The 24,126-nt window shown below is 40.0% G+C and overlaps 1 protein-coding gene across 1 annotated transcript in view; it reads left to right on the top strand.

Moving 5' to 3' along the window:
- The window catches only part of C5H4orf19 (chromosome 5 C4orf19 homolog), a 39,826-nt gene that overhangs the window by 6,001 nt on the left and 9,699 nt on the right, over window positions 1-24,126 (top strand). Inside the window, exons 2-4 of the mRNA XM_058024679.1 lie at window positions 13,414-13,463; window positions 15,767-15,853; window positions 18,478-18,532. The gene's annotated coding sequence lies outside the window, so the exon portion shown is untranslated. The remainder of the gene's footprint in view (window positions 1-13,413; window positions 13,464-15,766; window positions 15,854-18,477; window positions 18,533-24,126) is intronic.

The following is a 24,126-nucleotide window of genomic DNA, read 5'->3' as shown; positions in this document are numbered from 1 at the left end:
CCAACTTTTTTGTCACAAGGCAATACGTCAGATTGACCAATAAATAAAGTTCCAACACAAGCAGCAGATATTTGCTTTATGACAGTGTGACCTGAGACACACCATTTACAGTCCCTGGAGCAAGGAGTTCTGCTGGAAATGTCAGCCTGGTGTACAGCATCATGAACAACTCCACAGACAAAACATACTCCAGCAAATTAGACCTGATTGAGCAATCTTCATTGATAATTTTGGTGAATATAGCCCATTCTTTGCCACAGGATTAAAGGAAGAAAAAATTACTAAGCTGTCTTGTTGCCAGACAAACTAAGTCTTTTAAGGCAATGAATCCTTTCCTATAGTTTTCAAGTATTGTTTTACTGAGAGACTAAAAAAGGTTGCAAATGCAATCAAGATCAGCAATTCAATAATACTACAGAAATGCAGCTGTATTTCACTGCTATCTCACCATTATCACATTTTAGCAACATTCAGACCTTTTTCATGCAGTGGTCAATACTTTGGATCTGCCTTGTTCTGAGAAATAGTTATTGCAATTATAATGTAAGAGCTCTTTGCTCTTGTTCATGAAATTGTTGTGTGTAATCATTCCCTTAGCCACCCATCATCACTCAATGTCTGTGAAGGAAATTGGTTTAAAATAACCAAATGGAAAAGTTCACCTGCACTCTAAAGAGCTCTAGATTAAATTGTCTCTATGCTTTACACTTTAATCTGAGCGATGTATTTAAAAGCAAAGTTCATTGAATCAAAAGGAAAGAGAAAACATCATAAAAGGCCTTTATTAAAGTATTGTATCAAAGTCATTGCTTGAAAATTTCTGAATGTGAGTTATAATTGTTTTGAGTATTTTTCTGTTTTAAAAGGTTTGTTATCCATTGTCACAGTCTTCTGTAACTATGCTTTTCTACTCTCTGACCAATCCTTATGTCAAATGTTCAGGAACAACGAGGTTAAAAAAAAGCATCCTGGTATTTTTCCCTCACTTGTTATGTAAAAGCAGCCTTGTGTAGGAGAGCATCTTGAGCAGTGAATCTGGGGGAAAAGACACACCCTATTCCACCATCACCACACCCCCCCCCCAAAAAAAAAGCTGAAAGAAAAATAAATGCATAAAGTGTTTTAATGTCTTTCAGACTGTCTGATCTGAGAGAAGACACAGATAAAATCTGATAAGGAAGCTGAATTACATAGCTTATACTGTTTTAGAAGGATTCCTAATTTTAGCGCACATACTTGATTCTTCACAAGCAGCCCCAGAGGTGTCTAGGTCGAAGCAGTTCTAGCTTACAGTCTGCAAGATTGTCTCAGAAATAGCAAGCCAGGCACAACCCAGCCTCACCACTCACTGAAATGCCTGATCACAAACAATTGCTGCCCCTAACATGCCAGGCATTTATGTGAACTCTGGACCACCAATACCTGACATAATCAACAATATTATTATTTTGCTCACAGAATAAACTAAATTTGCTCCCACAACATGTAAAACTCTTCTTATGAGGAAAGCATATTCTCCAGGTGTCACAATGCAAGCCATATGACTTATCTGGATTTCATGTTATGACTCAATTAAAAAGCAACAAGAATAAGGAATAATTAAGAAAATTATAAAATTATTTTTATCACTCGGTGAGGTTTGTTTTTTGAAATGAGCAAAATAATTTTTTTCTTTCAAACCTGACTCTTCTGCACCAAGTATATTGTTCTCCAGGTTTTACTTTCATTTCTCAAAATCCATTATTCTGTGTATGCCTTAGCCCACACATCGTGCCTGTGCATAGCTGTCTGATTCTCAGACCTGCTAGGATCTATGAATTTGGGCAGGTGGCCAAGCTGTTAATTCATCATCTTCTGCTTCAGTCTTGCCAGGAAAACACAGGTTTTGTCTGAACAATGAATTTATATCATGTGCTTTGTGGGTCATACCTACTCCTTTGTGTAGGACTCACTTTGGGATAGCAGTGACAAACCAAGGGTGTAACTCTGCAAACTCAAGCTATTTATAGACAGGTTCAAGTCCCTTTTCCTTCTGTTTCCATTCCAATTTGAAAATCCAGTTATAACCTGATACAAGTTATAGCCACAGAAAATGCAATTTTTTCCATCTATCATCTATTCCAATATAAATTTTCTTTGAAATAGAGAAAGCAACACTGTCTATTTTCCCTGTGGGTTCTATTTGCCCTCCAAGAAGTTAAATGCTCATATTTCCCCCCAAATCTGCTGATTCTTCACCCTGTTAAGCTGCTACATATGTTAAAATTGCCTCTGTCATGCAATTATGATGTTTGTAAACCACTGATTCTTCTTATTTTCTGAAATTCTTTTTTATTCTCTATATCATTCTAGCTTGACGTAAAAAAGAGAAATGTGCAAAAAAATGCTTTACAAGGCCAGTACTTGAGATGCACCCCAGGAGCATGGCTTATTGCCAACCTGTGCTTTGCACTGCTGTAACAGCTGCATTAAATGAGTGTTTGTTAGCATAAACTTAACCTGACTGAATTTCTCTGAAGTGCATTTAGGACAAAAAATCCAGCAGTGGTATGCTCTGTGCTGCAGGGCTTGTATCATTCAGTATCATGCCATGAAAGAGCCTGGATTTGTATGTTCTGCTCTTGACGTGAAATAAAGTTAATAACAGACTGAGATTTCTTTGTTCAGTACAACAGACCTTTTTCTGGCCGGTACAATTCTAGTTTATCTCACATTCCTGCAGCCTGCAATATTGCTCTGAGCACAGAACTCACTGTGCAGTGCTAACTTGGGTGAGCAGCTCACCCAGAGACTGGCACAGACTCTCTAACCCAAGGACTGAGTCCACTGAGAGCTTCCTGTTTTCTAGATCTGATCTTCTGTTTCCCAACCCTGTACAAGTATACTGCCACCCTGCAGGATTTGTTCTTTATTCAGGTTGGTTTGGTTTTCCTCATCTCCATGGCATTCCCAGTAAGGAGCATAATATTCAAAGATAGGTTTAAAAAAGCATTTTGTTCTCCATACAGAGTTTCCTAGTAAGGCTCTGGAAAAGAAAGTTTCTTGCAAAAGAAGCTACATGAGTAAATATACTACTGCCCAGGAAAAGTCATGCTCCTTCTCCCAAACAAAATGGAAAGGTTAACTCCATCAAGGCCTGCAGATTCTGGAGTCCTTCATCCCCAAAACATCCTCTTCACACAGCTTTTGCAGCTCCTTTGACAGAAGGAAAATTAAGTTTAAATTGGCAAAGACCCTATGCATTTATGCCAGGAAAATCCCACACAATTTGAAATTAATCAATAGCACAGAAACCCCCTCCCACCCACCACATGGAGCCCAGTCTCCAAAAATCTGCAGCCTCTCTCTAGGCTGGTATTTGAAATAAGCATGTTTGCAGAACTAGCTTCACCCTCCTTCCATGCCACCTTCCCACACAGAGACACCTTTGATACTTTCCTCCCAAGGGAAAAATAACACACCCATGTGGAAAACAAAGCATAGAAATGCCTGATTTGAGAAAATCTTGCTGAACCAATTCACTTTTCTCCCACTGAGAAACAACGTATTTTTAGTCCAGCAAAACACAACACAACACAAAAATGATTTAGCCTTCATGCCAATAAACCTTTTTGAAAGACCTGGTAAGAAAGGCTTGCCTGAAGCAGAGCCTGAGCTCTACCCTACTTTTTCCAGGCCCTTCCTTTGCTTTCCAGGAGGCCTGAAGGGCTCCTTACGGAGGAAAGACAGCAATTGATTACCGCAAAGCTTTCCATGGATGGCCTTTTGAAGCATCAGGGTGAGACACCTGCAAGACTCCGAGGTGTTTGTTACTCCCAGGGTACCATTACCCAGCTCCCACTCCGATTTGGGGTTGTGCCCCTCCCTTCCTGCAGGGTTTCCCCTGGCAAGGAGGCTCCAGGTGCCTTGGCTCTGAGCTGCCATCAGGGCTTTGCAGCAGTTCCTTGTTTGTGCCACAGCAGCATCTACAAGCACCACAGGGGATAAAGGCCTCACTGCTCTGACTGTCCCAGACACACCTCATAATACTCACCATATTTAAACCATTTTTAATTTATAGATTACCAGACTGTTCCAGATGGGATCCAGCCTTCCAGCACATCCTTGCTTTAGGGAGAGTAAGGAGGCACAACCCAATCCCATCTTGCTTATTGTTAAAGAATACATTATCCCTGGGAAATAAATGCTCCGGGTTTTAATCACTTTGGGTTTGGGAGGCACATAATTGCAGGTACCTGAAATCCCATATGATGGGTGTCATCAGGAGGTTATTGCACAGCCTGTGGTGACCACTGCCTCACGTGGCTTTGGCAGCAGTGGGTTCCAGTGTCTGCGCTGGGCATGAGGTGGCTCAGAGCTCACCCAGAGCAGCAGGGACTCTCCAAAGTCAAGGAAACACCAGCTTTGTGAGCTTTAGGTTGCTTTGAATAATGTAGCTGTCAAACTGCCTTGCTCAGATGGAATGGATCTGCCAGTGGCATGCTGCTGTCAAGCCCAGTACCAGGATTAAAGACAACTAAACAGATTTTGCTAGGCAGTGTCTCATGCATAAAAAAGCCAGATATCCCATAGAGCTAGGCAGGGAATTGTGAATTGTTCTGCCATGGAATGGCACTGGACTGCAGCTGGAGCTGGACCAGAGCCCTGCTGCAGTGCACACACATCCAGAACAGCACAGAGCACAGGCAGGGCCAGCAGGAAGCACAAACAGATTGTTGGGAGTCAGTCAGGCCTGTTCATCACAGAGCTGTCCTCCCCAATCATTGCTCCACCCAAAACACACTGCTGATTGTCCTCATATTAATGTTTGCCACTTGTTTCCTTCTTCTTAGGCTTTGTCTATGGAATCATCATTTCTCAATTTTCCACACTTCTTCCACATTTGAAAAATTTTCTACTATCTTAAAAGGTAATAAATGAAAAACAAAAACCCAAACAACAGATCTTTCAATATGGCTTGAACTAGCCAATCTTTGTTCCTTTGGCACAGCATCACATGCAGAGTGTTCCTTTCTAGAGGTAGCAATTTTGATGGGTTTTCTCTCTCTTCTCCCAGTTCAGGCTTTAGCAGTGCTGGTGTTTTAACACCATGTCACAAGTACAGGTATTGCAGATAAAACCACAGGCTTGTTTTGCAAACTCTCGTGTTGGTTTTTGGCCAACAAACACCACCTGAATAAGGAGCTGACTAACAAACACAACCTTTGTTACAGGAAGAAAGGAGGAAATCAGCAGAGAGCTGTCTCACCTCTGGGGAAAACCTCTCCTCCCTGCTGCCAGGGGCCACTTCAGTGCTGCACCCAGGGCCAGGGGTCACCCTCACTCCAGCTGTCTCAGGGCAATGCAATGCTTTCTGCAGGTGCCAAGGCCTCTGACCACAGCCTCTCACCCTGTGAACTCGGGTTAAACTCTAGCCACAGCAGACTGCTGTTGTTTTCAGCGCTTTTGTTCATCCTGAAGCTTCAAATTCACTTTTTCCTATTGAATACATGCAGCACAAGGGATAGGTGAGAAGAGGGCCAACTCTTGGCAGCAGTTCAGCATCACAGAAATTTAATTGTGACAGGAAACTTCACAGCAAGTCACTCATAAGTCACTTTTGCAAGAACATTTTGCCACAGAGAAAATAAAGCATACAGCTTGATACAATTAAAGGATTTCAGGAGGTAATATGCCAGATAGAACAGTGTGAAAAGGCCTTCTTTCCTGTAAAGGACAAAAATATCTTATTCCTTCAGACCCCTTCCTCACCTCAGCACAGTGAGATGTGTAGACTGAAACTTGATCCAATAGCAGAAGGGTTAGGAGAGCACTGACTACATTTTTATGCAGGTTTGTCTGTCCATCCTAGCTGAAATGAATTCTGATGTCTTTTTGACATGAACAAGGCAGGATTTGATAGAATCTAGCAGCTATCTGGGTCTCCAATAGTAACTCACCCACTTGCCTGTCTCTTCATCATCTCATCTTTCCAGCACTGTGATCCAAACTGGGACAGCAGCCCAGTTCTTGGATAGCAGACTGGGAAGGAGCACAAAAACTAAGCTCTGATATTTTTTCCAGGGGCCCAAGAACCTCAAGGCTCTCTCAAATAGGTAAAGACCATCACAAGGATCATGCTCTATAAAGGGGAGATAGTCTTTTCACAAATAATTTTAAAAAGAAACCACAAGAAAATTACATTTTCTCAACCAGAACAAAGCTACATCTTTGTGGCTTTTGTAAATCAGACTTACCTTTCCCTACTCATCCTTATTAATACATGCCATTTGAAAAAAAGTCTGTAATAAATAGGAATGCCTCTAGATGTCAAAATCTGGGAAGTACAGTGAATCACCACAAGAAAAGACTTAGAATGCTGCAAGGGACAGCACAGACCCCTACAGGTTCCTTTCTCTGGTCCACACAAGCATCCCTGTCAGTAGAACCTGAGAAAGAGTTTAAACAGCTGAAAGAAAAAAAAAAGTTCTTACTAGAGGTATTATTTATTCTTAGTTCCCATAAATCACTTATGTCCTCAGTTAAATGTGACTTGTAAAAGAAATGCACCGCATCAGTATTTGCTTTGGGATGTATAATGGAACTCCAGGATTTTAACATCAAAGAACAGGTTTTGTCAAAGCTGAGGAAACATCCATTGACAGAATGAAATCACATGACTGAAGGACTGGTATCAGTCATCTGTGACTGCATTGCAGAAGAAGGAAGTCTTTGCTAGACTTAGGTATCCTCAGCAACGTCAAAATTTTGATAAAGCTCATTCAAGATGTGATACATCTTGAAAAAACTCAAAATTTTATGTTTTTGAATGTAAAATCAAAAGAAATATTGAGTAATAATAAAAACTTTTCATTGTGCTGTCTGCTTAAAATCCCTGGACTACATACAAGTCGCACCAGTTAGTCAGTTAAAACTACAACAGAGAAATAAATACCTGAATTTCAAACCTTCTTTACATATGAAGTGAACAAAGACTGCAGGCAGGGAGGATGTCTCTCACCATTTAAAGCTATCCCTTTGGTTTCAGTCCTGCACATGCATATTGCAGGCAAATCCCAACACCTGCCAAGCAAGGCAGTCTCACAGTAGCACAAAGCAGGGGTCTCCTGGCACTGCAAATGTGACAACCCAGCCTGCATTAAATGCCACAGCAGCGTTGCTTCAGCTGCAAAACCATTGCCAAAGCACCTTGTGGAAATATCAATCAGTACTACTCACAGCTCTAAGAAAAAGGGTGGTGTTGGACTAGCATAGTTAAACTGAAGCAATTCTGTATAAAAGAATGATGTGCTGATTTAAATCTGGATTACGTATAAGTTTATTTTGCTTCACAGCAGCGCTGTGTCTGTGGCCAAATTAGGCTTCAGGCTTAAACAGTTGCTTGGATTGTCAGTCTCACAGGATTAGTGATTTTAGATTAGGGAATGGGTTGCAAGAAAAAGTAATTTCATGCTTTGAAAAGAACTTTTATTTATTTCAAAGGCTTGGAACCTAGAACCATCACGCCATAATCTTATTCAAATGTTGATGTCATCAATGCATTTTAAATCAGCATTTAATTAGGTTAAAGAAAGAAAACAGAAGCTGCTGAAGAAAGCCCAGTAAGAATTTCTATTTCTAGATTAAGCTGCTTTAAATGCATAACCAATTCTGCTAACTGTGGGATGTGATGCACACGACTGAGTTCATAGGTGTTTAGTGAGAGTTTGTGCCACTCAGTGTATCCCTGTGAGCAGCCAGCACAAAGAGAATTATATAAATATAGAAGAGTGGGCCTATAATCTCTACTTTTAATTTAAAAACTACATTTGCCCTGGACAGCAACAATGCTTACTTTCCTTATAAAAACTTTCATCTGCCCAAATCCAAAAAGTCCTTTTTAAGTTTTTTAGCTAAAATGAGCATACAGACTAGGCAACCTTTAGGGAACATTTCCTGTGTTTAAACTCTGTCAATTAACAGTGCTGTGCCCAAATCTCTTCCAAGCCATAACATGATTTGAAGAAAACTAAATTGTATCAGTGTGGAAACCTGTAGCAGAAAGAGAAGAAATAGAAATTAGGTCAGTCTAATTGAATTGCAGTAGCTTGTCTGAAAAACACCTTTGCTACCCAGTTTGAAAAGGCATTAGAAACCACATAAGGGAACTGTTTTCATTTTGAAAATCTTCTTCATTACTGCCTGCTTTGCTGAAATGACTTTCAAAATCATCATCTTTGCTACTCCTGCTTTACTTAGAGGACTCACTGCTGATGCCTCCCCCTGAGCTTTAACTTGTCTGGAGAATGAAAATAATGCCAACATTAAAGCTAGAACTTTCAAATGGCTGAGGAGAATCTAGCTTCAGCAGGATTTTATGCATTTTAGGCCCTTATGTGAACACTGAATTTTAACCAAAAACTCCTATGTTTCTCACCCAGAGGAGTTGCCCCACCACAGTCTGGTCTCTGCACACACAGACAGCAGCAGGAGAAAAGGGTAGAGCTATTGCCTATTTTGGCAGTGGGGTTTTCTGGCCTTTGGGTACAGATTTACACCTCCCACACATGAGTTGGGGAACTTCAGGAAAGGCAGTAAGCACTGAGTAAGCCTCATATTAACCATATTAACACTTCACCTCACTGGCACCTGCTCCACTCCTGGCTCTCCAGGACCAAGGGCTCCTGCTGCTCTGATGAGGACACCAGAAAGTTGTCAGCCAAACTCCCCTGTACTGCAAACCCCACCCCATAGACAGGAGTGTTCACATTGTGGGTACAAGAATTTCATAACAAATAGTAAACCAAATATATGTGTCATTTTTAACAAGGGTTGATTACACAAATTGCTGATGTAAGACGAGCTACCTAAATGTACGTCAGCTGTAGAATAAAGGCCCATCCATTTGTTCCACTCTTCATCAGTGGAACAGTATCAGTATCATAATTCTGAAGCAAGACAAAATCTGGTTCCACCCTCCCAAGACCAACTCATTCACAAAAGGAGGATGCACGCTACCAAAAGCAGGAGGAAGAAGCAGAAGCCACTGCAGCCACGCAATCTTTCTAGAGGAATGTACATTATTAAAAGCTAAATTTGGTAGTGAAGGACTTTCCACACTCCAACTACAGGGAGTAGGATTATACACACACACAGAGATATATAGATAGATATATATAGATATATATATATATATGCATATAACAAACTGATGAGGAGTACCTGCTCCCAACTCAGTGTTTCCTAGCACTAAGGATTCAAAATGTCATCTGAAGCACCTCTGTTTCACCTTGGCCAATTCTTTAAATGTGTCAGTATAATATTCACACAATTACAAATTATAATGAACAAGTCCCACTCTGAAATCTGAGCCCTAAAGGCTACATGTGTTATCCAAATATATAACCAAATGCTAAGCACATTGGGATACTTTGAACAACAAATTTAAGTAATTATGATTATTCCTAATGCTGCAACAGAAGTGTCATGTGCAACTAATTATAGCTCAGAACACTTTTCTACTACATCTCCTGGAAAAGAAATATCATTTTTCAATGTCACCCAGTTTTCATAGCCTTAAGCAAAAGACTTCAGCTAAATTTCTTGCCTCTGTTAGCACAATCTTTACTATTAAGCAATTTGTGTAAGTTAGTTTTTGACTGACTCTAATCTTCTGACTGACAGAATTATAGACATAATGTGTTTCCTCAAGGGATTTTTCTACTTACAGAATCAGTCTGCAAACTTCTCACTGTGTGAATTATAGCCCATGATTTAATGTCAACCATTTCCACATCCTCAAAAACAAAGGAGACCCTATTTCTAGAGGTGGCTCCCCATGGCGCTTTGCCAACAAAAGTGCTTTTGACAGTGAATGACACTCTTCAGAAACCTTACTGATTTTTGTAGCTAAATTAGACCTTGCTTTGTCACCACTGCCTGAAAACAGTGAGAGGTGGGGACATGCCTGGGTGTTCCTGTTTACAGAAACAAACCCTAAGAAAGATACCTTCAACCCAGATAAAAGCTGGCAAGACTAGCTAATCATAAGGATACATTTGCATCAGGTAGTATGTGCCACATCAGACAGTCTTAATGAAAAAGGCAGGGGAAAGAGGCACAAACAGCACACACATCTCCCCTTCCCCTCCACCAGTAAATACCTGATTTGTTGTAAGAACACAGACAACACAAGCTCCTCAGTAAGGCAAGCAAAGAGAAGATTCACAGCAGGTCTGCAGAGAGGGCCTGCAGGGAGCAGAGCATCAGGGAAACTTGAGGTCAGGCTTACAACACAGCCTTGGCTGTGCCTAGCTCGCCTCTTACTGCTTGGTGACACCACAGCACTGCAGGCAGGCACTGATCCTCAGTGGTTTCCCCTCCAGCACAAAGGCTGGAAACAATCCTTTCCCCCAGGGCGTCCTCACGAAGCTCCTGGCAGGGGGAGACACAGGTGAGATTGGCCAGCTGGATACAGCATGGTGCTAATGCTGCCAGGGCTCTGGGTTCAATCCCTCTATGGGCCATTCACCTCAAAACTGGACTCAATGAACCTTGTGACCCCTTTCAACTCAGAATATTCCTTGATTATGTGAACAGCTAAACTCAGGATATGATTGTGGATAAGGCCTTGCCTTTAATTTGTCAGAGGCTTCAGCAATCAGGTAATAGAACAACACAGATCACTCACGTACAAGTGATTCACAGTTCAGCTTCACCAAGTTTAAGGATCAAAGAAGTTTCTTCCCCTTGAAAGAAGGCCACTGCCGCAGAGAAGACACAGCAGAACACACAGCAATAATGGCTAAAGAGCAGTAAATTACAGTTTGTATTAATACATGCTGCAAATCTAGGTAAAAAGGAGTAGAAGAAATGCAGCCTCTTCTACATTCCCTATACTGAAAAGAGCCTTATCCAGTAATGCAGGTGGGATGATGATTTACTTTTCCAATCACCCCTACATAAGACCTCAGGGTGTGCAAAATGGCCTTTTCACAAAGTTGTATTTGATGAAATCAGGATGGTGAATTCTTTTATGCTATAAAATGCTGTCAGATATAGCTGTAGTAATAACTTAAAAAAATATCAGTCTTCAACTGACCATGTTATACACAGAAGAGAAAGGTAAAATAGTTGATGAAAAATTAGATGAAAAAATGTTCTCTTATAACAAACACAAAGAGTAGTTGCTCAGTGCCTGGCATTCTTTGTGAATATTTCCTGGAATTTCTGGTGTCAATGTCAGGTCAGTGCAGCTATAGGTGTGTTTCAATATTTAAATGTAGAAAAAGGCATTTTTTAATTTAAATTGTTGTTGGATAGTTTTGGCACAAATTTTTAAAAAACAAGGATCGTGGATCTTGCCAGGATATGAGCATCATAGGGAAAGGAAGAGAGATTTGAGGATTTTGCCAGATTGAAAAGTTCAGGGTCTTACACTCCTAACACTTACTCCAAATCTTAACCTCCATGTAAATACTCATAAATGCATTCACCACAAGTCTGGCAATGTTGTTATGAATTTTAGAGGCCCCAGATAGATCCTTTCCTAGAAGATTCTCTAAGCAACAACAAAACCAAGAAAATAGCAAGAACTGATACTTTTAGTACAACATCACATGGTTCCAGCAATCATAGGAGGGTGAATGCCATTCTGCACATATACACAGGGCATACAAAGCAACATTCAGCCTTTTTTTTCAGTATATTCAAGCTTATTTTCCAGTATTTGAATAAAGAACCACTATTTTCTAAGTTAGATGGGTATTATCACCACATCTACACATCCACACTAACCAAAAGTCCTAATCATATAGAGGAGCTCAAATAATGTTCTATCTTACTCCCTCTTATTTAAAAAGGCCACATTTCTTAGTACACATTTTCCAGGTCCTCTAGATATCTAGACAATGAAATCCTACACGTTGCAGACTAAAAGGAAAATGTGTCCATCTTCTTACGTAACACCATAAATAAGGGGGAACATTCAGCCAGGTCAAAAAGGGCACTAGCACAGGAGCAAAGAAAATTTCTCCTCCAGCATAAATTGCCATCTATAAATTTCTTACCAAAGGAAAGAGTACAATGAGTTTCCATAGAAAAAAACCTTAACACTGTCCAGCATCACAGCAGTGAACATGACAAAATCAAATTTAACTTTTAACAAGTTAAATGTTCCAGGAGAATGCAAGTCTTCAGACACAAGAGACTTAAAGCCATGATTGATGCAAATGTTATGTAATCCCAGTTCCCCATAATACCAGGGGTGTTTGCACAATCCCTTTGAGGTACCTGGTGCTGACTACAGCACTGAACTGGGGTCTGATCCAGCGTCACAGTTTCTGAGTCTCTTTGCACTTAACAAGGTAGAACTAAAAATATAATAAAAGTCAAATAATGCAGAGACATTCCTGGTGATCCATTGTAGAGACAGTTTTTTAAAGAAAGAGATTATCCTTTTTTTTTTTTTAACCAGGGTCTCAGAATAAATCTACTTGGTACTTTTTTCATACTATAATTGAATTGCCAACCATGGAAAACAGACAAACTCACTCTTTCTGCTTTCCCCTGGAGTTTTCTGCAGCAGCCATTACTAATGCCTTTGTTAGGCAGAAGTTGGCTGGAACCACGAAAACAGGAGCTGACCTGCTGCTTCTCTGATCTGGGTGTCACAGAACAAGGATTTGTTGCAGTCATTGCTTTGCCACCTGCCTGAGGCATTCAACTGTATCTAGCACAATGATGCTGGAAAGCATTCAGGAGTAAATACACAATAACATTTGTATGTTTACAGCATCTGTGAAAGGTGTGGGTAGGGTGAATTCTCTGCTGTGTGTTTCCAGAGCAAGTCAAACCCATTAACTAAATTCATGCTCTTGTCCTGCTTCAAAAGTAAAAACAGAGATGATTTATGGGCACTGACAGCTGCAGGAACTGGTTTTGCTCACTCCCTCTCATTAATTAATTTTGAAGCATCTGGATAGGTCAATTTCTTAGATTCTAAACATACAAAAGGCTGTGCACATCCTCAGTTTCTGCAAAGAAAGAAAAATACCTGTTCCATGCAGAGAGCTGTCTGTCATGGTTTCTCATTGCCGGCTGAATAATGCCTACTGAAACTGTGTAACTCAACATCCCTGTGCCTGCCCAGGCAACTTGTAGGATAAAGCTGTAAGAGGTCCCAGTCACAAAAAACATTTCTTATCCAGTAATTATTTTACTTGTCCTAACAACAAAAACTCTAAAATGAGAAAGTGGCACCTGTAGAACAGTGTAATCTACAGTAACAAACATTTTTCTCTAACAACAGACCCAGGTAAATTGCCACAAACGCTCCCTTCTAGAGGGAATATCAATGTCTGTATATTGCACATAATGATATATGCAAATATAAAAATAGAGCAATACACCAACATGTTTATTTCTTCTTTCTAGGTTCTTTAAACAGGAGGCAGATTGCTAGTATTTGGGGCTGAAAGGTGGAGGTAAGCAATCAGAAGACATTTAACATACAAGCTAGGAACTGGAAATTGTTACAGAAGTGGAAAATTTTGGGTACTGAACTTTCACCCTCAGCTCCTGCAAGATTTTTACTAATAAAGAGCTATACAAACATAGACAGATTATATTGACATTGCATTACCTGCCCAGTAGAGCCATATGCTGCTTCTGCAGACATGGCCAAAAAGATCAAAGCTTCCCATTCATTAATGAGCTAAACCTGGGTGTTGCATGTTTCATATCATGCTGTAGACCTGTATTGACAGAGTGAAGGGCTGGGCAGACTCTGGATCTTTCTTTCAATCAATTATTTTATGATTCTGTACAACACTTTGTAAAGCATAAAGCAAATTTATCTTGTTGTGATTCATAGCCCAGACAGCAGAAAGCCTGCCAGGAACAAGGATACTGCCATCTAAAGCAGCTCATGATCCCTAGTCACCAGGAAGAAATAAAAAGTTTCCAGCATGGTCTATAAAAGTGGTGGAGCAAACAGAACATAAAACTCTCTGCCAGTGACCCAAAGGGGCCTCACTAACAGATGACTGTGACTGAGAATCTCTATCTAGGCATGAAAGGGCACATGGTACTGGGTTACAGAATCAATGGACAGCACCATCCCGAGGTGCCTTAGCTAATAGAAAGATAGTAATTCTCCAGAAAACTCTTGTACAACTGGCAAGACCACAGAGCTCTTTCAAATAGCCTATTTTCAGCTGTGAATCAAGATCTCTCCTTTTGTCAGCTGGTTTTTACCACTCAGGAAACAACCTGTGCCTTCTGAGTTACTGATGAGGTGCTTCACAAATCAAGGAGATCTGTCAGATTTCAAAGAATTGTTAAACAGTGTTCATTAAATGTTAGCTGGTGCATGGCATCTTACCTGCTTACATTCTTCATGTTGTTGGTGACAAGTTTGATATTTACAAGGAGCAATGTGATGACAGAATTCAAGAGCTGACATACTGATATATTTAAAAAAATTAAATTCAAGAAAGCTTGACAGAATAAATAACCTCAACATGACTATAATTCATATGTACTTTTTGTAAAGAAAATTGAGTATTCACATCTCTTCCTCCTCAATTCCTTCAGGAAACCAAGACCCAAGACAACCCTAGTTACCTACATTTCCTTCTTCTCATCCCCATAGAATCTAAGAGAGAAATGTGCAGTTTGATAGTTGGAAGATTATTTTTTCACTCCAAGAATTCATGGAAACAATTCAGGATTTTCAAATTCTGCTTTGATTTCACAAAACTGCTCCTTTTCCTAAACTTAGAACAGAATCTTAAAGGCTTTGAATCCATTCCTAGCAAGGTTAATCAGTTTAACCATCAAAACGCAGTGAAAGCACATTAATACAAACCATATGTAAACAATCCTAGTGAAACACATGGGCACAATCACAAAGAATGCATGGAAATCAGGTTTGTTCCACTGAAAACTAAATTGCAATGAAGAATTGAACTCATCAAAAAGAACTCGCAAAAAAAGTTATTGAACAACGGACATTGTTGCAGAGAAAACATTTGAATGGTACAAAAAGCATAAGGGCCAAGGTTGATAGAGAAGGGAAGGAAACTATGAGGGAAATGCAAAGCTCAGGGCATTAGAATTAAATGGGAAATCAAAGCCACTATTGATAGCTAAGCATTTATGAAACTCTAGAGGACAGCATAGAATTCTAACACTTTTTATTGACAAAGGAAAACACCTAGTGTCTACAACCAAGTTATCTTGGTTCGAAGACCAAGTTATGATTTCCAGAAAGAAAGAGTTAAGCCTTGTATTGTTTGAGTAAACTATGTAAGTTCTCTTTGACCCTTAGGGTGAGGGAGACCTTTCTTACCAAAAGCACTGATCAACTTCACACACTGAACAGAGAGAGGCTCTGTGTTGTGCTTGAGAGCTTCAGGGCGGGAGCTCCTGATGGAGCATGACCACAGGTGGATGAGAGTGACAAATGTCTGCTCAGAGAATGCAGCACCCCATGCACCTTCCCAGTGGAGGACAAACACAACTTTTAAAACCAAAAGGCCTAGAAAGGGATTCTAGTGCAGCACAAGAAGGTGCTCAAATAACTGTGTCAAAAAGGTTAATTGTGTTCAGCATGAAACACACACAGGATCTGAAGCATATCTATGGTCTATGTCAAAGCAAGTTTAGATAATTTTATTTTCATTTTGGTCTTATGACTTTGAGATAGCATGTTTTCAGCAGCTAAATGAAATGGAAAACACCAATATGAGCTTCTGAGAGCCTAAAGATTTTGTTTAAATTCCAGATTATTTTGGAATGTGAAAGCTACTTGCTGCTTGGATCCATGACAACCATGTAGACACTCTTCACTCTAACAATCTTCACCAGCATGGTAAGTCATACTCCAAAGACTGAGTCTCAGTGGTGATTGTGTTATGCAATAAACTGCAGTGACTAAGTGTATAAGGCTTCATGCTTCTGGCTCAAAGAGAGTAATATAAAAGCTATTAAACAACATAAGCAAGAAGGATAAGGCAGCATACCTTGATTTACGAACACTGTTTTACACACCAGACAAGTATTAAGTTTCCCAGAATATCTCAGAAAGGATGTTGCTAAGCAAAGATAATGATAAAAAGAGTACTTAATTAAGATGTCTGAATGCAATTTATAGGGCTAACAGCCATGCTCCAAACTATTACCAGCAAGCAAAAAAGGAAAAAGGTCCAAATACAGTGGAAAAAAAAGCTACTTCAAACTCAAGTTTAAGAGCAAATATAGAATGTTTTGTCTACTTTTGGATCAAAAGCCAATTACACAGGGCATCAGACAGAAGTTGACAGACAAACCAGTTGTCATTGGACATGATATAAGGAGTGTGCTGACAACTAACCAACAGTTGTGACACCCAGCAGCTCTCCTTTTTGACATTTTCATTTTACATTTCTACTGAATTATAGGAATTTCCTAGAGGACTCAAAATAAACAAACAAAACCCAATAGTAAATTAAAGGAAAACCCTGTAGCTGACCTACTACTTCAGAATTTGTTAAATAGACAAAAGGAATTTACATACAGCAGTTAAGAATGCACTTGAAAGTTTAGTTAAACAAGGTACCTGCATCCTTTCATAACTAGACGGTGGATTTTATTTTTCATTTCTTTTCACTGTATGTGTAAATGTTTAGGCCATGGCTTGCACAAAACAAATAAGGACATCAGGACCAAATTATACTGCAAGATTGTTAGAGATCTGAACAAAAATTAAAAGGAGGAATCTTGTAACTAATAATGATACCTATATTTAAAAATAAAATAGAACGCAAAAAGGACATAAAATGACCGCAGTAAAAGGTTGCATAAAAACAGGAACACACCATGACTCATTCTTCATAAGCTTTATTATTCACTTCACATAAAGTACTGATCACACCTTTAACAGATGCACAAAAACATTCAACCCTTTGCAAGAGTATAGTAAGATTGAACAGGGCTATAAATCTTCAAAGTGCAGCACAAACATTAAGCTCTGAGGAGGATATGAAATGGTGACATACAGGACAGCTTAAGTGACTTGCTCTAAGGGCAACAGAGCAGCGCAGTGAACCGAGGCTGAATGAATCCCAGGTTCTCCCTAGCAACGAGCCACATCAGATACCCAGGCCACTTAAATTTGCATTTAGGTTTCAATCATATTTCAGGCTTTTAATAGAAAGTCCTCTAAATGTCACCCGTGGGTCAGACACCATGCAATGTTGTCTTCCTGTATTTGCAGGCAAACAGCAGCCATGAAACTACATATACAGCCAGGGGTACTTTCAAACCTGGAAGCTAGATAGTGACATTTTATAAGAAGTTGTCAGAGTTTACCCATAAATTATGAAAACTATAACTGCAAAGAATATGTATGCAATGAGAGTATAGCAAAGAGAGCAGCAGCAGCAATGAGCTTGTTGATTGTACTGTCCTTGTTGCCTTGTACTTTCCTCCTCAGCCCCATTGCCTATGGGTGCTGAATCCTGGACCAAACTACCCTGGCTTAGATCCTAGGAGTGCTCTGCTGAAAGGGATCTCAAAGACAACATAAACTTCACTCTCTTACAAGAAAAACCTTGCAGGTTTCAAGAATGGTGCAAGCATAACTCTGTGTGGATTTGTTGTTTGTAATGTAAGCTACACTGAGATTTTTCAAGTTATCACTCATGCAGAGATGCTGAGAATGAAAGAAAGCACATGGCCCTATTTCTAAAACCCACAGTAAAATACATTGCCCATTCCACAGAAATGAACTTGACTTGGTGATTCATGGTCATTATAGGCTTGCATGCATGCACAAGTCCTCATGGGCTCACATTTCTCTCACTACAAGAAATACTGAAAATATTTGTATTATTAAAGGAGGAAAAGCATCTGTATTGCAGTATTGTTGTACTCTAAATCTACAATTATCCCATTAATTTATCTTTTTAAAAATTCTTAATACAAAACACTTTGCTGCACTTTCCATTTAGCTGGAGCATGTCTGAAAGAACAACAGCTTTACCAATATCTAGAATATTATTGCAATGCCAGAGACATCTAAATTTCAAAGTTTGTGAAAATCTGAAGGGTGAAATTCTGACAAGCACACATGAAGTTTTAATGGATACTACAAAGATCCTGGCACCCAGAAAGAAAAAAAGAAAACACATAGGAAAGAAAGTCCCATAATACTGCATATTTGAAAGTTTTCTAATTTTACTGCTGTTGTTGAAACACTTCACATGAGTCCTAATCCACTGTAGCAAAGCTTATGCTCACTTTAAGCAGGTTAGCATTCCAGTTCAGCTCAAGGGGATGAGCATACTACTCAAGTGATTTATTTGATCACTGTCTAAATTTAAAATTCACAATGGTACCAAGAGGAGGTTGTTCTATTTCCACATTGTTTGCATTAGACAGTTAGTGCCTCATAGGTTCCTTCTTACATATGTGTGCATGTGAAGAAACCACTTGCAAAGTGTTTTTCTCTTGCAGAACCAAGACATTTAAAACAAATCTATGAAGAAGTCGATGGAGTACAATTGGAAAGGTAGGATTGTTTTTTTTCTCCTTGTGTATGTTTAAAAATTACTGGCCATTCACTATTGTAACTTCAGCATGCAACAACATAAACCATCTCTCCCTAGAGTACTCCACAGTATTTTCTAATGACAACACTCAGCTGCCACAAGCACTAGTGACAGGACTGTTTCTTTCCAACCCGTAAGTTTCCTGATGTAGCAAATAAAAGCTTGCCAATTTCCACTCTGAAGTCTAGAAAAAGACACTGTACAGAAGAAACACAGGAATAAAACATTGAATCAATCTAAGACAGTAAACATAGGTGAAAAACGGCAAGAAAAAAATGCGAAAATGCAGGCAAATCGTGTGGAAATAACAAGAATGGGAGGCAAACAGAGGAAAGAGGGGGATATGGGAAAAGAGAACCAATTGGAGAACATAAGGATTAATTTGGTTTGAGAGGGAGAGCACACCGACTTCTAACAGTTTCCCTATAAAAAGCTGCAGGTTATGCCATTAAATGGTCAAACACAAAAGCACAACTTCCTGACAATGTTAAGGAATCTACTTGGTCAATGTGTTGGATTTTGGGGGGGGTTTGTTTGGGGGTTTTTTGGTGCTGGTTTCTTTTTTATGGGGGCAAGGGTGTAGTTTTTGCTGGGTTGGGTTGTTTTCCTTTTGTTTTTATAAAAGAGAATCATTGACTTATTCTAACTGCTTATGGCTTTATCCAATTTTCTTGGTATTAAGAGAGGCTGATGTTCTGAGCACAACAATACCACCACAATACTTGCCACTAGCAATACTTCATATGATATAAACAAATCAGAAGCATCTGAAATATTCAGGACAAGATGATTTTTGGGCACACTAAGCTACAGCTGAATACCAGTGCTGAGATCACATATCCTGCCTGGCCTAAATCCTGCCCAAACACATATACACAGCCCACTCCAATCCTGTATTTGAAGCAATCTCCATGGACATCCAAGTCTATTTTCAGAATATTGCTCCCTGAAGTAAAAATGTATGGCATACTTAAAGTATAAAGGCCTGCTAAACTCCAGCAGTGTCTCTTCATACCCTCTTACAAAGAATCAATGGGGAAAAACCAATCAAACAAAGAAGCACTGAGCCTTTTCATCGAACTGGTGTGCAACCAAGAGTTTTCAGTAAGACAAAATGACAGGATTACAGGAGTTAACCTGCTTAGACTTAATTGCTGATTTCCTAAGTTTTATTTTCTTATTTTAACTTAAAATAACTTCACAGTGTCTAAAACATATGAGATCTCCACCTCTTCTCTCCTTTTCCATCTTACTCTGTTCACCAAGGTCACCTAAAGATTCAAAGTCTTCCAACAGCATATTTTAAAGGTTCTTTTATCTTTGGCCCCAAATTTCGGAAGAAGGTCAATAAATTATTTTTGCACAGAACTCACAGGCAAGTACAAGAGGCAACAGCTCCAGCAGATGGGCCAACAAAGAGCTTGATTTCAGAGTGTACAGAGTGCTGCCATGCTGCTAATGAGTGGCACTGTCTGGCAATGTACAGGGCACAACCATACAATCACAGAATAAGCTGAGTAAGAAGGGCCCGACAAGGATCAGCAAGTCCAGCTCCTGGCCCTGCACAGCACCATCCCCAAGAGTCACACCATGTGCCTGAGAGCATTGTCCAAATGCTTCTGGAACACTCAGACTTGCTGTTGTGACCTCTTCCCTGGGGAGCCCATTCCAGGGCCCAAACTGCCTCTGGGTGAAGAAACTTGCCCTAATATCTAACCTAAGCCTCCCCTGAAACAACTTCAGACCATTCCCTCTGGTCCTGACACTGGTCACCACAGAGGAAAGATCAGTGCCTGCTCTTCCTCTTCCCCTCACGAGGAAGCTGTAGACTGCAATAAGGTCTCCCCTCAGTCTCCTCCAGGCTGAACAAAACAAATGACCTCAGAATATACTTAGGAATCATTCTGACTTGTCAATTTTTTCTCACAGACTAAATCCTACAGCAGTAATGCTGTAGCTTTCATGCTCACTGTCTGGCATTGTCAGTTTTTCTAATGTCCCAAGTAGGATTTCTCATTGATAACAGCATCCATAAAACTGCATGGAATTATTCCAGGAGGCTAAAAAAAAAAAAGCCTTTATACATATATGTGCAGTTGAGAAACAATCTGCGTCTAGAAAGTACTTCTATATTTAAACAGGCTTAAATCAACTGATTCTGTAAATGGAAAGTGACTTCCAGGCCAGAAGACAGCACCCACATCAAGTCCCAGTCAAAACCACAGAGGAGGCAGTGATTGCTTTACCCAGTATTCAAAGAGTTAGAGAATTCCCTCATAAATTAGGATCCCCATCTCAGTTTGACCCTCAGTCTCTAAGACACATTCACAGTTTTCAGAATCATGTCTTTGATGGCTCTCAAGCAGGCTGCTCAAGCCTGACATCGGGAAGAGAGCAAAGTATGAGCAAGGGAACTTTGTGAATTGTAGACCCATGACAGCACCATCTTCAGACCCAATTCTAGAGCTGGTTTTATATTATATATTTTTAAAAGACATTGGATACAACCAAGGATTTCCAGGTGAAAGGCTGGAACCCAAGAATCCACCCTCCAAAGTGAGCAGTTGTACAGAATCACATAGAGACACTTTAACCTCTCAAGAGAAATGACATTTCAGACACAGTCCCTCTGTTCCATAAAAATTGGCTACAACTAATTTGAGGCTCCACTTGTGTTGCCAAACACAGACCCCCACTCAGGCCTAGCCTAACACAATTACTGACCCAAATAAAGCTCCTCTGCTGATTGTTTCTCTCACATGCACATGACCATCTGCTTCCCATTTTTGCCTTGTCACACTTTCAGACCATGAAAGCCTTGGGAAGGAGCACATTTCTATGTTTGCCTCGATACAATATGGGACTAAACAGGACTCAGGGTTTTAGGCCCCACTATTAAACAAGCTATTATATTTTATGGGATTGATAATTTTAAAAGACAGGAAACAAACTTCATTAATTTAAACACTAGACTATGTAAGTTTGGAAAAACCAAACATAGAAAACAAGCTTAGCTGAAGAGGAAATGAGTGGGTTTATGCTACCAGCTATATTTGGTTTTCCTTTATGTAAACTGGCTAATGATTGTGAGAGCTGTATCCTTTCCCCCACTTTTCCTTTTGCTCCTTAAACATAAAACTATCATTTTGTATGGTAAATAACGTGGGTAGGGAAATGTTCCGTGACCTAGTGCTGTGAATGATGAGGAACTAGTCTGAGAGAATGTATTTCCTTTTAAGCATCTTATAAATATTTTAAATCAATTGCAAAGAGCATAACAGGAAAAAAATTACATGTTCAGATCACCTCCAAGTTGTAGCCCTTGTGTCCTCTAGGACACTCTGCTACAGCAAAAACACCCCACAAAAAGGTCCACCTTCCATGTGAGCTGGCCTTACTCTCTCAACTGTTTATAAAACAGTCAACAGCTACCCAAGATAGGTCAGTAAATGAAATAATACAAGAATGTCTTTTTAAAAACAAAGCAACTAACTAACTAAAAACAGAACAAAACCAACAACAAAAATAGCACAAATCCCAAAACTGTCAAGGTAGAAATAAGAATCTAGTATGAGAATAAAACATGGCACTTCGTGTGCTGACTAACACAGTCAGAAAGCCACCAGGAGTAAGTGGAAGATCTGGCTGACCTTACTGGTTTGAAAAGAAGGACATTTTGAGGAGGAGCCTAGCAGGATTTAACATAGCTATGTATATTATTATCAGCTTACACAATGACCAACAGTTACAAATCAAAATAGAACACCCTTTGTAAAACTGATAGCATCTACTTTTCATTGCCTTCCCCTTCAGCAAACACACTCACAAACAACAAGTGCAGGTGTGCTCGAGCAGTACTGGTAACACCCCAACTTCCCTGCCCTGAGACCTGCCCACTGCTGCCTCTTGGTGCAAAACAGCTGCAAGGAAAAGCAAGAACGTGAAGGGGCAATGTGGGAGCAGAAAACCTGTCAGCATCTGATATAAACACAGCTAGATGCCTGAGGTATGGGAAGAGAGCAGCTGTAAAGAAATGGAGCAGTTTCTAACGCAGCATTTGCATCGATGCAGGTGCTCCCCATTGCAGCTGAAGTATTCACACAGGCACAGAACAATTAGCAGGTACTGCCATTGTACTGTACAACTGGACTGGTATGGCTTCGGGGCAGTACAACTACACATATGTAAGATAATTAGCATGTATTTTTCTATTATAAGCAGAGCAGACTAAATGTGACCTTTTCTCTGCATTTTGAGAAAACAAATGTAGCCAGACACTTCCACTGCTCTGACCATCCTGACTGCCAAAGCAGCTTCTCATCAGATCACAGCCAGCCATCAGATGGCAGGATGCTCTTCCCTGTGCTGAGCAATGTCACAGCATGCACCCACAATCAGGGGGCATCACTGACCCCTGCACAGTAGTCACACACACCTCTCAGCTAGGAGACTGTACTCTAGTTTGGACGCTGTTATGAACAATCCAAAGATATAATACACAGTTTATTCTATTAGAGTAGAATATTCTATTCTATTTCATGTACATGACAATTAGAGGTGACTGCTACTGTGCTCCTGGAGCTGCAGATTTTTTTCAGCTATTACTATTGCAAATTTCCTGGATAAACACTTAATGCTTGCATATCTTTTCAGATGACACAATACAAATAAAGGTTAAAATCATGAGAGCATAGTGATTATTTGGTGAGTAGGCCATACTTTGGTGATTAGTTATGCCATATTGATGGTTCATCTGGCAAATATAATTTGTTATTTGGGTATTTGATATTCATAGAACCACAGAAAGGCTTGGTTTAAAAGGGACTTTAAGGACTATGTAGTACCAATCCCCCTGCCATGGGCAGGGATGCCACCCACTAGACCGGGTTGCTCAGGACTCCATCCAACCTGGCCTTGAACACTTTGGGGAATGGGGCATCCACAGCTTCTCTGGGCAACCTGTCCCAGTGCCTCACCACCCTCTGGGGAAAGAATTTCTTCCCAACAACTCATCTAAATTTCTCCTTTTTCACTGTAAAGCCATTCTGCCTTGTCTCACTACTATCTACCTGTATTTAAAGTTGTTCTCCTTCACTTTTATAAGCCCCCTTTGAGTATTGGAAGGCCACAACAAGGTCTCCCCAGAGCCTTTTCTTTTCCAGGCTGAACAACTACAGTTTTTGTAGCATGTCTTCAGAGGAGAGATCCTCCAACCCTCTGAACTTTTAAATCACTTTCTTTTTAATCTGCCAAAAAGTGTGTGATTCTGCTAGTTAGAAACAATTCTGCTTAAGTGTCACTTAGTTTGCTTTGCCTCTCGCTATGACTGCTCACATACCTTTGTCATTTAAGGATTCAGTTATTCTGCTATGTATCACCTTGATGAAACAAAACCCTTTTGTGACATCAGACCTACTTCCTCACTAATGAAAAAACTACTCTATGTCAGAATACAAAGCATCCAAATTTATGAGGCTGTAACTGTGAGACTTCTTTAATTTTCCAGATAACGAGCAACACGTGCTTCTAATCAATGAGACCCTCCAGATTGTGA

This window comes from Melospiza georgiana, chromosome 5 (genome assembly GCF_028018845.1).
Source record: "Melospiza georgiana isolate bMelGeo1 chromosome 5, bMelGeo1.pri, whole genome shotgun sequence".
Taxonomy (NCBI): domain Eukaryota; kingdom Metazoa; phylum Chordata; class Aves; order Passeriformes; family Passerellidae; genus Melospiza; species Melospiza georgiana.
The sequence above is the reverse complement of the archived record's forward strand: the minus strand, read 5'-3'. Positions and strand labels throughout refer to the sequence as shown.